The sequence below is a fragment of the Aythya marila genome (genome assembly GCF_965140915.1).
Source record: "Aythya marila genome assembly, chromosome: 1".
Classification (NCBI taxonomy): domain Eukaryota; kingdom Metazoa; phylum Chordata; class Aves; order Anseriformes; family Anatidae; genus Aythya; species Aythya marila.
Window position 1 is genome coordinate 104130414 of NC_139042.1, and position 12769 is coordinate 104143182.

Here is a 12769-nt window from a genome sequence, read left to right on the forward strand (position 1 = left end):
TGCCCGGCAGCAGCGCGGGCTGCTTGAAACCGCGCGGCGGGCACAAGGGGGGGGCTCAGGCACCGCTGCCGCCTCTGTCAGCCCCTGCGCGCCGCCTGCCCGCACGGAGGGTGCCTCCTCCGTCTGGGCTGCGGAGAGGAAGCGGTGTGGGGGCTCTCCCCGCGCTAAATGGCGGAGGGTTTTGGGGCAGGGGTCTGTGGGCGCCTTGCAGCTGGCTGGAAGAAAAAGCATAGACTCGTGAGGGTGGGGAAAGCCCTCCAAGATCATCTGGTCTGTAATAAATGGCTCAGTCTTCAAAATAGGACTATAATCAAAGTTTACAATTTATTAAAGGAATAGAGGTAAGCAAACAGCGCTGGGTGCACCGGGAGTCTCTGCTCCACCAAGACGCACACCAGTTACATCAAGCAGCTGATTTTTATGCTCCTAGGCTAATACATATTCATTACTGCTTCTAAAAAAAACCAGGGTTATTATAATTAGATTCCGGAATCCAAACCCTCCTACTGGAGCATGCGTATCAGTCTCCGGTGGTCCCTCTGGGGGTCTCTCGTGCTGAAGGCTCATGGTCTTCCTCCCTCTTGTCCAACTTGGCTGTATGGCAGAGACTTGTGCAACGCCCCCTGCAAGCTTTGTCTTTTAGTTGTTCTTCAGCTCTCCCCGTCTCCTTAATCTCCTGCCCAGATATCAGAGACTTGCATAGTGTCCCACGCAATAGTCATCATAGTTAGCAGTTATTCTGAAACCCCCCAGATACCAGAGACTTCAAGGAAAAATCTACAAATACATTTCCCTTCAAGCTCTCTATTGACGTGAATTGCTAAAACATTCCTTTGCAAGATACAAGAACTATATACGTTAACCACTCTGTTTTTCTTAGACTTGTGGTTATACAAGGGTGTGGAGGGATTTCTTGAAACAGCAAAAATCCCATGGCTTGCTGTAGCTGAGCAAACCAAGCTACCAGGGCAACTATGAGAAGTTCCCATGACAGTCTTCCCACATCGCCCAATTGAGGAATTCGGAAAAATATTGTTACCAGTAGCTGGCTTCAAGGACAAGCTCTATGTGACTGCTAATCACAAGGGGGTTGTTTTCTTGCAGGTGGGGTTGTTTTCTTGTAGTTGTTTGTCTGAGTGCTTTTGACCAATAATCTTGTGTGAAACACTGTCCGCCCCTGTTAAGTTCACTAGAAAAGTTAGGCTATTCGAGCAATAAAATGGAGCATGATCCGGCTCTGCTGGTGTCTGTCGTGCTTTTGGCCGTGCTTCCTGCAACATATGGTGCCCGAACAGGCTGAGACCCGAACAGGCTGAGACCCACACAGGCAGAGGGATCGCAGCGGCGCCGGGACATCGGAGCGGCACCGGGAGACCCGAGGCACACGGCAAGCCTACCACCGCACGGAGAGAGCACTGACTGACGCTGCAGGGCTACGGCCAACTACGATAGACATGGACAGACCTGACGGACGCCGGAACACCTGAGAGACGTTGAAACACTCTACACACCGACCTGAACAACGGAACTGTGGAGGAATGCGGGAAATTGAAGTAATCGCGGTGCGATGCGGGACATCCGAGATCGAGTTGCTACGGGAGACCAGAGGTGTCAGTGGACAACGGCAGCCGACCCTCACCGTGTGGCGAGTTGGCACAGAGCAGAGGGGCGGAGATCAGGACCCTGCAGCCTGTCTGACGTAACCATGGAGGCAGCGGCGGCTGTGCTGCTTCTCTCTGGCATTCTTTTTATAAGAGGTTTATCTTGCAATGCAAAAAAGACTATTCGTCCCCACATCGGTGTTATAACTATGTTTCTGGATAACATTCCGTGGGGTTGCCACATTCTACGGATTACTGATGACGACAGCTCTATTGAGGGGCAGGAGTGCAGAGACGCAGATTACACTGCCAAATGACCACCGACAGGCTCTTTCACAAACCTAAGGTTGCAGCTGGCACTGCCTGCAGCCGTATAGCAGACGTTACACTCTCTTTCCTAACTAGTAATCATGTGTCTCATCCATTTGTGGTGAATGGTCAGTGGCAAAAAGAAAAGGGGGAGAGTAAGGGGCGACAAAGACAGAAACGGTACCAGGAGGATGCCACTGACACTAACAGCACGGGTAATAGGAGTAGTATAAGTGACACAGGTGCGGGGCAGCGGTGGGCGCTGCCGCGCTGCGGGGCACTCTGCCTGCTGCTCGCCCTCGCCTGCCTGTGCACTGCTGCCGACAGCGCTAGAGCAAAATACGAAGACTGCTCAGATGGCAGTGATGAGAGTGCTTGCGTGAAGAAGACGTGTGCTGAATCTGACTTTGTGTGCAACAGTGGTCAGTGTGTGCCAAACAGATGGCAGTGTGATGGGGATCCGGACTGTGAAAATGGGTCTGATGAGAGTGCTGAGCTGCGTCATATGAGAACATGCCAGGTAAACAAAATCAGCTGTGGTCCTCAGTCAACCCAGTGTATCCCAGTGTCCTGGAAATGTGATGGTGAAAAAGACTGTGACAGAGATCCTGACTGCAAGGATGGAAGTGATGAAATTAACTGCCCTTCTCGGACCTGCGGGCCAGACCAGTTCAGATGTGAAGATGGGAACTGTGCCCATGGGAGTAGGCAGTGCAGTGGTGTGAGAGACTGTCTGGATGGCACTGATGAAGCAAACTGTAACAATGTTATTCAGTGCTCTGGACCTGGCAAATTCAAGTGCAGAAGTGGAGAATGCATAGATACCAATAAAGCGTGTAACCAGCAGAGAGACTGCAAGGACTGGGGTGATGAGCCCCTGAAAGAATGCAACATAAATGAATGTGACTGTCCAGCTGGGTTTGAGTTGGTAGACAAGAGAAACTGTGGAGATATTGATGAATGCCAAAACCCTGGTATCTGTAGTCAAATCTGTACCAACCTGAAAGGTGGCTGCAAATGTGAATGTAGCCGTGGCTATCAGATGAATCCTGCTACAGGAACCTGGAAAGGGCCATACGGGTACAGAAATACAAATAACACCCGTGTTTACAATGACACTGCTAAGCAGGGTTTAGGGGCTTATAGCATGGAGACAAGGGGTAACAACTACAGTGTTTGGAACAATTGTACAGCTTTGGCCTTACCTCCTGATGTTTTTCTGATTTGTGGGGATAGGGCCTGGCAAGGTATCCCTGCAAATGCTATCAGATGTCCATGTTACTTAGATAAACTCATTGTATTTGCTCCTAGCTTGTTACAGTTGCGTGAGATCACCAGGCATAAATGGGCATTGCTTGCACCGGATTGCAATGATAATGTTGAATCGTGTGGGGTTGCAGCTAGAGCAGCATGGCAATTTTAGTGCCTGGAGTGGCATCTGCGGCCGCACGTAACAACTTAGAAAAATTGGTATGCTGGGCCAAGAAGCAAGCCTATGCCACGACAGAGATACTCGAGGAGATGTTACCAGATCAAAATAGTCTGCGACACGTGCTTTTACAGGATCGAGCTGCTATTGACTACTTGCTTTTGGCTCAAAGGAATGGGTGTGAGGACTTTAAGGGAATGCACTGTTTAAACCTTTTTGATCATAAGGAGTCAATTCACAAATCCATTACTTTCCTGAAAGAGCACATGAGAAAGATTCAATATGGTATCCATCCTTTCAATCAATGGTTCACTGATTTGTTTGAAACGATGCATAGATGGTTACTGGGATTAGTCAAAGAGGGATTAAGGATTCTGTTTGCTGTGGTGTCAATCATCATTGCATGTGGTATTGTGATAAATATGGTTAAAGGGTTACTTGCAAAAATGTTGTATTGGGCGTGGCTTGCTCAAAAAAAGAAAAAAAAAAAAGGGGGGGGGGGGGGAATTGTCGAGGGATTTCTTGAAACAGCAAAAATCCCATGGCTTGCTGTAGCTGAGCAAACCAAGCTACCAGGGCAACTATGAGAAGTTCCCATGACAGTCTTCCCACATCGCCCAATTGAGGAATTCGGAAAAATATTGTTACCAGCAGCTGGCTTCAAGGACAAGCTCTATGTGACTGCTAATCACAAGGGGGTTGTTTTCTTGCAGGTGGGGTTGTTTTCTTGTAGTTGTTTGTCTGAGTGCTTTTGACCAATAATCTTGTGTGAAACACTGTCCGCCCCTGTTAAGTTCACTAGAAAAGTTAGGCTATTCGAGCAATAAAATGGAGCATGATCCGGCTCTGCTGGTGTCTGTCGTGCTTTTGGCCGTGCTTCCTGCAACACACGGGTATGTAAGACAGAAGGTCACATTCATCATACAACGCGGCCCTAGCATTGTTCCATACTGACACGAATCAGACAAACATATCTCACACTTGCTTCTGTCCTAAAGATGAGTTTTGGATTCAAATGTACCCCCTCCAAGATGAACAACTACCTTATCTTTGTGGCGTTGATATTCTGCATAAGACATTTGTAACGTCAAGCTTCACAGCTTCTGCTCTGGATGCAGGAAAGAGGTTACAGATGTATAAAAGGGCAAGACAACTTCCAAAACTACATTGCATTGCCACAAAGCTACTTTAACGTATCCCTGCAGGCACAGAAACTCCTTTGCAAGCCACTGCAGATTAGACATTATGGCTAAAGAGCGTGGAAAGGATTGTTGAACAACTTTATGAGCGACTTCTGCGGCAGACTTCTGTGTGGCGGTTTTCCCGTGCTGGGCAGCTAAACCCCACAACCGCTCTCCCACTCCCCCTCTTTTAGATGAGGAGGGGGAGAAGTCAAGCAAAGAACAACTCACGGGTTGAGAGAAGGATAATTTAATTAAAGGGAAATAATAACAACAATTAAATAAAGATTATTATGAACTAAACAATACAACTAAAGGGAAATAAAAAGGGAATGGGGGAACGGGAAAAAATAAAAAGAAGGGAGGAAAACAAACCAACAAAATCAATGAAGGCTATACGGAAGTGCAGAGGAAAGAAATGACTCTCTGCTTCCCACAAATGAGCGATGATTGACCACGTCCTTGAAGCAGGGCCTCAACGCACGTGTCGTGGTTTAACGCGGCCGGCAGCTAAACACCACGCAGCCGTTCGCTCACGCTCCCCCCTCCCTCTCTGGGACGGGGGAGAGAAATAGAAAGTGAAGCCCGTGAGTTGAGATAAAGACAGTTTAATAAGACAGGAAAATAATAATAACAAAATAATAATAACAATAATAATAATGATACAATGGTGATAACAGGAAAGTAATAATAATAATATGTACAAACAAGTGATGCACAATGCAATTGCTCACCACCCGCTGACCGATGCCCAGCCTAACCCCGAGCAGTCCGGCCCCCTCCCCCCGGCTAGCCACCCCTATATATTGTTTAGCATGACGTCAGATGGTATGGAATACCCCTTTGGCTAGTTTGGGTCACCTGTCCTGGGTCTGTCCCCTCCCAGCTCTTACTGCACCCCCAGCCTGCCTGTTGGCAGGACAGAGCGAAAGGCTGAGATGTCCTTGGCTTGGTGTAAGCACTGCTCTGCAACAATTAAAACATCGGGGTGTCATCAGCACTCTTCTCATCCTAAGCCAAAACACAGCATTCCACCAGCTACTAGGAAGAAAATTAATTCTGTTCTAACTGAAACCAGGACATCTATCCACCCCTTATTCCATACCATTTATGTCATGCTCAGGTTACACTCTTTTCCATACATTCTAATTAGTCACCTATAGTAGTCATGGTAGTGATAACATACAGTATTATATAGTAATTAACATGGTACAATTCAGTTCATGGGCTATTCTCACCCAGTATTAAATCTCCTTGAGGTACACACCGGACCTCTCCGTTCGTTTGCATCACCCACCAAGTGTATCCAGGTCCCTGAGCGAAAACAATTCCACGAATAGGTTTGCCTTTTCCTGAGGCAGGAGTAGCCCAGACTGTTTTACCCAGCATATTTCCTACATGCACTACAGGAACTTTATCCCCATCTACAGTACGTAACAGGTTTGATTGGGCAGGTCCAGCTCGGTTGGCAGATCCCCTAGTATTGACTAACCAGGTGGCCTTTGCCAAATGCGTATCCCAATTTTTGAATGTCCCAGCGCCCATTGCTTTCAATGTAGTCTTTAACAGTCCGTTGTATCGTTCAACTTTCCCGGAGGCTGGTGCATGATAGGGGATGTGATACACCCACTCAATACCATGTTCTTTGGCCCAAGTGTCTATAAGGTTGTTTCGGAAATGAGTTCCATTGTCTGACTCTATTCTTTCTGGGGTACCATGTCGCCATAGGACTTGCTTTTCAAGGCCCAGGGTAGTGTTCCGGGCAGTGGCATGAGGCACAGGATATGTTTCCAGCCATCCGCTGGTTGCTTCCACCATTGTAAGTACGTGGCGCTTGCCATTGCGAGTTTGAGGGAGTGTGATGTAATCAATCTGCCAGGCCTCTCCATATTTATATTTCAGCCATCGTCCTCCATACCAAAGAGGCTTTGACCGTTTGGCTTGCTTGATTGCAGCACATGTTTCACAGTCATGAATAACCTGTGCTATAGCGTCCATGGTCAGGTCCACCCCTCGATCACGAGCCCATCTGTATGTTGCATCTCTACCTTGATGGCCTGAGGTGTCATGGGCCCATCGGGCTATAAATAATTCACCTTTATGCTGCCAATCCAGGTCCACCTGAGCTACTTCAATCTTAGCAGCCTGATCCACCTGCTGGTTGTTTTGATGTTCTTCAGTAGCCCGATTCTTGGGCACATGAGCATCTACGTGACGTACTTTCACAGCCAGGTTCTCTACCCGAGCAGCAATGTCTTGCCACAATGCAGCAGCCCAGATGGGTTTGCCCCTACGCTGCCAGTTGTTTTGCTTCCATTGCTGTAACCATCCCCACAGGGCATTTGCTACCATCCATGAATCGGTGTAGAGATAGAGGACTGGCCATTTTTCTCGTTCAGCAATGTCTAAAGCCAGCTGAATGGCTTTCACTTCTGCAAACTGACTCGATTCACCTTCTCCCTCAGCAGCTTCTGCAACTCGTCGCGTAGGACTCCATACAGCAGCCTTCCATCTCCGATGCTTCCCCACAATACGACAGGACCCATCAGTGAACAGGGCATATTTCTTTTCATTCTCTGGTAACTGGTTGTACAGTGGGGCTTCTTCAGCACGACCCACCTCCTCCTCTGATGATATCCCAAAGTATTTGCCTTCTGGCCAGTCCATAATCACTTCCAATATTCCTGGGCGACTGGGGTTTCCTATTCGAGCCTGCTGAGTAATCAGTGCAACCCACTTGCTCCACGTAGCATCAGTTGCATGATGCGTAGAAGAGACCCTTCCCTTGAACATCCAGCCTAGTACCGGCAATCGGGGTGCTAGGAGGAGCTGCGCTTCAGTACCGACCACCTCTGAAGCAGATCGAACTCCTTCATATGCTGCCAGTATCTCCTTTTCAGTTGGAGTATAGCGGGCCTCAGATCCTCTGTATCCCCGACTCCAAAACCCCAGGGGCCGACCTCGAGTTTCCCCAGGTTCTTTCTGCCAGAGGCTCCAGGTGGGGCCGTTCTCCCCGGCTGCAGTGTAGAGCACATTCTTTACATCTGGTCCTGTTCGAACTGGCCCAAGGGCTACTGCATGGACTATTTCCTGCTTGATTTGTTCAAAGGCTTGTCGTTGTTCAGGGCCCCATTCAAACTCATTCTTCTTACGGGTTACTTGGTAGAGCGGGTTTACAATCAGACGGTAATTTGGGATGTGCATTCTCCAAAACCCCACAACACCTAGGAAAGCCTGTTGTTTCTTTTTTGTTAGTTGGTGGAGACATAGCTGTTATTTTGTTGATCACATCCATTGGGATTTGACGACGCCCATCTTGCCATTTTATTCCTAAAAACTGGATCTCTCGTGCAGGTCCTTTGACTTTATTTTGTTTTATGGCAAAACCGGCCTTCAGAAGGATTTGGACTATTTTCTTCCCTTTCTCGAAAACTTCCTCTGCTGTGTCACCCCACACAATAATGTCATCGATGTACTGCAGGTGTTCAGGAGCTTCCCCCTGCTCCAGCGCAGACTGGATCAGCCCATGGCAAATGGTAGGGCTGTGTTTCCACCCCTGGGGCAGTCGATTCCAAGTATATTGGACTCCCCTCCAAGTGAAAGCAAACTGTGGCCTGCACTCTGCTGCTAGAGGGATGGAGAAAAATGCATTAGCGATGTCAATTGTGGCGTACCACTTGGCTGCCTTCGATTCAAGTTCGTACTGAAGTTCCAGCATGTCCGGCACTGCAGCACTCAGTGGTGGCGTCACCTCGTTCAGGCCACGATAGTCCACTGTTAGTCTCCACTCGCCATTAGACTTTCGCACTGGCCATATGGGACTATTGAAAGGTGAATGAGTCTTGCTGATCACTCCTTGGCTCTCCAATTGACGAATTCGCTTATGGATGGGAATCAGGGAGTCTCGGTTAGTGCGATATTGCCGCCGGTGCACAGTTGTGGTAGCGATTGGCACTTGCTGTTCTTCGACCCTCAGCAACCCCACAACAGAGGAGTCCTCTGAGAGACCAGGCAAGGTAGATAATTGTTTAATGCCCTCTGTCTCTAAGGCAGCTATACCAAAAGCCCACCGGAACCCTTTTGGGTCCTTGCAATATCCTCTTCTAAGATAGTCTATGCCAAGGATACATGGAGCATCCGGGCCAGTCACAATACGGTGCTTTTCCCACTCATTCCCAGTCAGACTCACTTCAGCCTCCAATACAGTCAACTGCTGAGATCCGCCTGTCACTCCACAAATACAGATGGGCTCTGGTCCTTTATAGTTCGATGGCATTATAGTACATTGTGCACCGGTCTCTACTAAAGCCTTATACTTCTGTGCGTCCGACGTGCCAGGCCATCGAATCCACACAGTCCAATAAACTCGATTGTCCCTTTCCTCCCCCTGGCTGGAGGCAGGGCCCCCCTAATCCTGGTCAGAATCTTCTTCGTTTCTGTGTTTGAAGGACTGTCTGCTGGAAGTTGGAGCAGCAAACTTTTCAGAGAATCCCTTTTTCTTGATTGTTTTCTTTTGCAACTCACGTACCCGTGCCTCTAGGGTCGCGGTGGATTTTCCATCCCATTTTCTCATGTCCTCTCCATGGTCTCGTAAGTAAAACCACAGGGTGGCACGGGGTGAGTACCCACCATATCGTCTTCCTTGTGTGGATGAACGCCTACCCCTGATAGCTGAGACACTGCTTTGTACGGGTGCGGAGGAGAATAATCTCTCTTCAAGTTGGTGAACCTTTTCAGAAAGTTTCTCCCAAGTGTTCTCTTTTGGTCGGTGGACACTGGTTGGTTCAGGTGGGGAAGACGATAGATTCTCTTCAAGTTGGTGAACCTTTTCAGAAAGTTTCTCCACAGCTGAGACGCAGGCCTGTAAGGAAGAGGAGAGACTTTCTTCGCACTGCCGGAGTTGTTTAGCCACTTCATCCACTGTGGGTTCCTCATCCTCTTTCCAGGCCATTATTGCCAATGAGCTGGCATATGATGATGGTGCACTCCATACAAACTTCTTTGTCTGAGGTCTGGATCCTCATAAATCACTTCCCGTACGGCTAATTCCCTCAGGTACTGGATTCCCTTCTCCATAGTGGTCCACTTGCCTGGTAGACATAAAAGTTCTTCCTTGAAGGGATACCTTTCCCTCACAGCTGAGAGGAGACGCCTCCAGAGGCTGTGAGATTGTGCTCCATCTGCAATTGCTTTGTCAATGCCTGCGTCTCTAGCAAGGGATCCCAGTCGCTTGGCTTCCCTGCCGTCTAATTCCACACAATCGGCTCCAGTGTCCCAGCATCGGAGCAGCCAGGTGACAAGCTGCTCACCTATACAGCGACCAAAATCTTTTCGCACATCTCGTAACTCACGCTCGTTTAGGCTTCGGGTAGTTACTGTTGATTTTTCGGCATCCTCATCTTCCTCCTCCTGAACCCTTGATGGCCCAGCGTCGTCGTCGTCTCCGTCGTCTCTATACCTAGATTGGGCAGAAGACTCTCTGCGTTCTAAACGACCTGAATCTCTATACCATTTTTTCACCTTCTCTACAGGGGCAGCTTGCACTGCTACTGCTCGTTTCTCTGACCTGGTTAGAGGGTCTGCCACAGAGGTTGGAATACCCTCTGCAGGGTCAACTTGCACTGCTACAGCTCGTTTCTCTGACCCCGTTACAGGGTCTGCCACAGGGGTTGGAATACCCTCTGCAGGGTCAACTTGCACTGCTACAGCTCGTTTCTCTGAGTCAGCCACAGGAGCTGGAGCGGCTGCAGGAGCCGGGGCTGGAGCGGCTGCAGAGTCCACCGTAGGGGTCACAGTGGCCGTTGGATCTGTCACCGGGCTTGGAGTGGCCGCAGGGTCTGTCACTAAGTTGATAGCAGTATCAATGGCAGCTCGATAGGCATGAGCCAGGCCCCAGCATGTTACAATGATTTGTGCTACTTTGGAACTGCCAGAATCATGACACCTTTTTCTCAAGCATTCTGCCAGTTTTTGAGGATTTGCAGTTGTTCAGGGGTGAATTTCCAAAACACTGGGGGTGCCAACTGCTCTAGATGCCTGCCCATATCCTCCCATACTCCCTGCCACCCACAGCTATACTGCCTCCGGGCAGATCTCCGGATGAGCTTCCTAAGTAGTTGTTTAACTTTAAGCAGAACCTGAAGTGCATTCAGGAGGCAGAACAACAAGACTATGCTGGTCTGAGTATCCCAAGGATATTCAATACCTTGGAGAGCTATTGTAGCAAGCTCGGAGGGTAAGAGGGTGGTGAAGGAGGAAGGGAGAGTGATCAAGGAGGGTACAGGGGTGGTGAAGGAGAAAGGGAGAGTAATCAAGTAAGAAAAAATATCTTCCCCTTTCCCCTCCACAGATTGACTCCCTAATGGAAAAAAACAATAGGTATAATTGCTAATAGTTTCCAAGATACAGTTTCCAAAATACAGAGTCGACGATGTTACCGAGTACAAATACCAAGTTAGAGTCATGACCAGATATCTCATCGTCTCATAAGCCATTGCTACAACACTCAGTACCACAATGATCTGAAACCAGGGCCCGGAGAGGATAAACAACATGACAGAGAGCAAATACGGAAAATAATGTACTATAATACTCAATTTGGAAAACAGGCGCAGCAGAGTTGAGATTAAAGCAATCAGCATTATGACAAGTGACTATTAAGCAGGTCTAATACTTACACCAATTTTAGTTTAACACACTCTGGTCAGATCTGCCGTTATCTCAACCTTTCGAGCCCCACGTTGGGCGCCAAAAAGACTGTCGTGGTTTAACGCGGCCGGCAGCTAAACACCACGCAGCCGTTCGCTCACCCTCCCCCCTCCCTCTCTGGGACGGGGGAGAGAAATAGAAAGTGAAGCCCGTGAGTTGAGATAAAGACAGTTTAATAAGACAGGAAAATAATAATAACAACAATAATAATAACAATAATAATAATGATACAATGGTGATAACAGCAAAGTAATAATAATAATATGTACAAACAAGTGATGCACAATGCAATTGCTCACCACCCGCTGACCGATGCCCAGCCTTACCCCGAGCAGTCCGGCCCCCTCCCCCCGGCTAGCCACCCCTATGTATTGTTTAGCATGACGTCAGATGGTATGGAATACCCCTTTGGCTAGTTTGGGTCACCTGTCCTGGGTCTGTCCCCTCCCAGCTCTTACTGCACCCCCAGCCTGCCTGTTGGCAGGACAGAGCGAAAGGCTGAGGTGTCCTTGGCTTGGTATAAGCACTGCTCTGCAACAATTAAAACATCGGGGTGTTATCAGCACTCTTCTCATCCTAAGCCAAAACACAGCATTCCACCAGCTACTAGGAAGAAAATTAATTCTGTTCTAACTGAAACCAGGACAGCACGTAGCCGGTGTTCGAGAGGAGGACCAACGTTTTCCCAACAAGGGCGCACCCCTCCCCTCTTCTTCCTGTTTCCACCTTTTATTGCTGAGTGTGACATCACATGGTCTGGAATATCCCTTTGATTGGTTTAGGTCAGCTGCCCTAGTGATGTTTCTCTCCTCACTTTTTGCCCACCCCCTAGGAGGGTTAGAGAAAGGCCCGATGCTGTGTCTACTGCTGAGCAGCAGTGGCACAACACTCGTGTGATAACACTGCTGTTCCAGCTACAAGTGCAGAGTACAGCACTTTCCCGGCTGCTGCCGGGAAAGTTAACATTCCAGCCAGACCCAGAGAAGCGCCACAATTCTGCGCCACAATTCACAGAATCACAGAATTTCTAGGTTGGAAGAAACCTCAAGATCATCGAGTCCAACCTCTGACCTAACACTAACAGTCCCCACTAAACCGTATCCCTAAGCTCTACATCTAAACGTCTTTTGAAGACTTCCAGGGATGGTGACTCCACCACTTCCCTGGGCAGCCTGTTCCAATGTCTAACAACCCTTTCGGTAAAGAAGTTCTTCCTAACATCCAACCTAAAACTCCCCCGGCGCAACTTAAGCCCATTCCCCCTCGTCCTGTCACCAGGCACGGGGGAGAACAGACCAACCCCCCCTCTCTACAGCCTCCTTTAAGGCATCTGTAGAGAGCAATAAGGTCGCCCCTGCGCCTCCTTTTCTCCAGGCTGAACAAGCCCAGCTCCCTCAGCCGCTCCTCGTAGGACTTGTTCTCCAGGCCCCTCACCAGCTTCGTCGCCCTTCTCTGCACCCGCTCAAGCACCTCCATGTCCTTCTTGTAGCGAGGGGCCCAGAACTGAACAGAGTACTCGAGGTGCGGCCTCACCAGAGCCA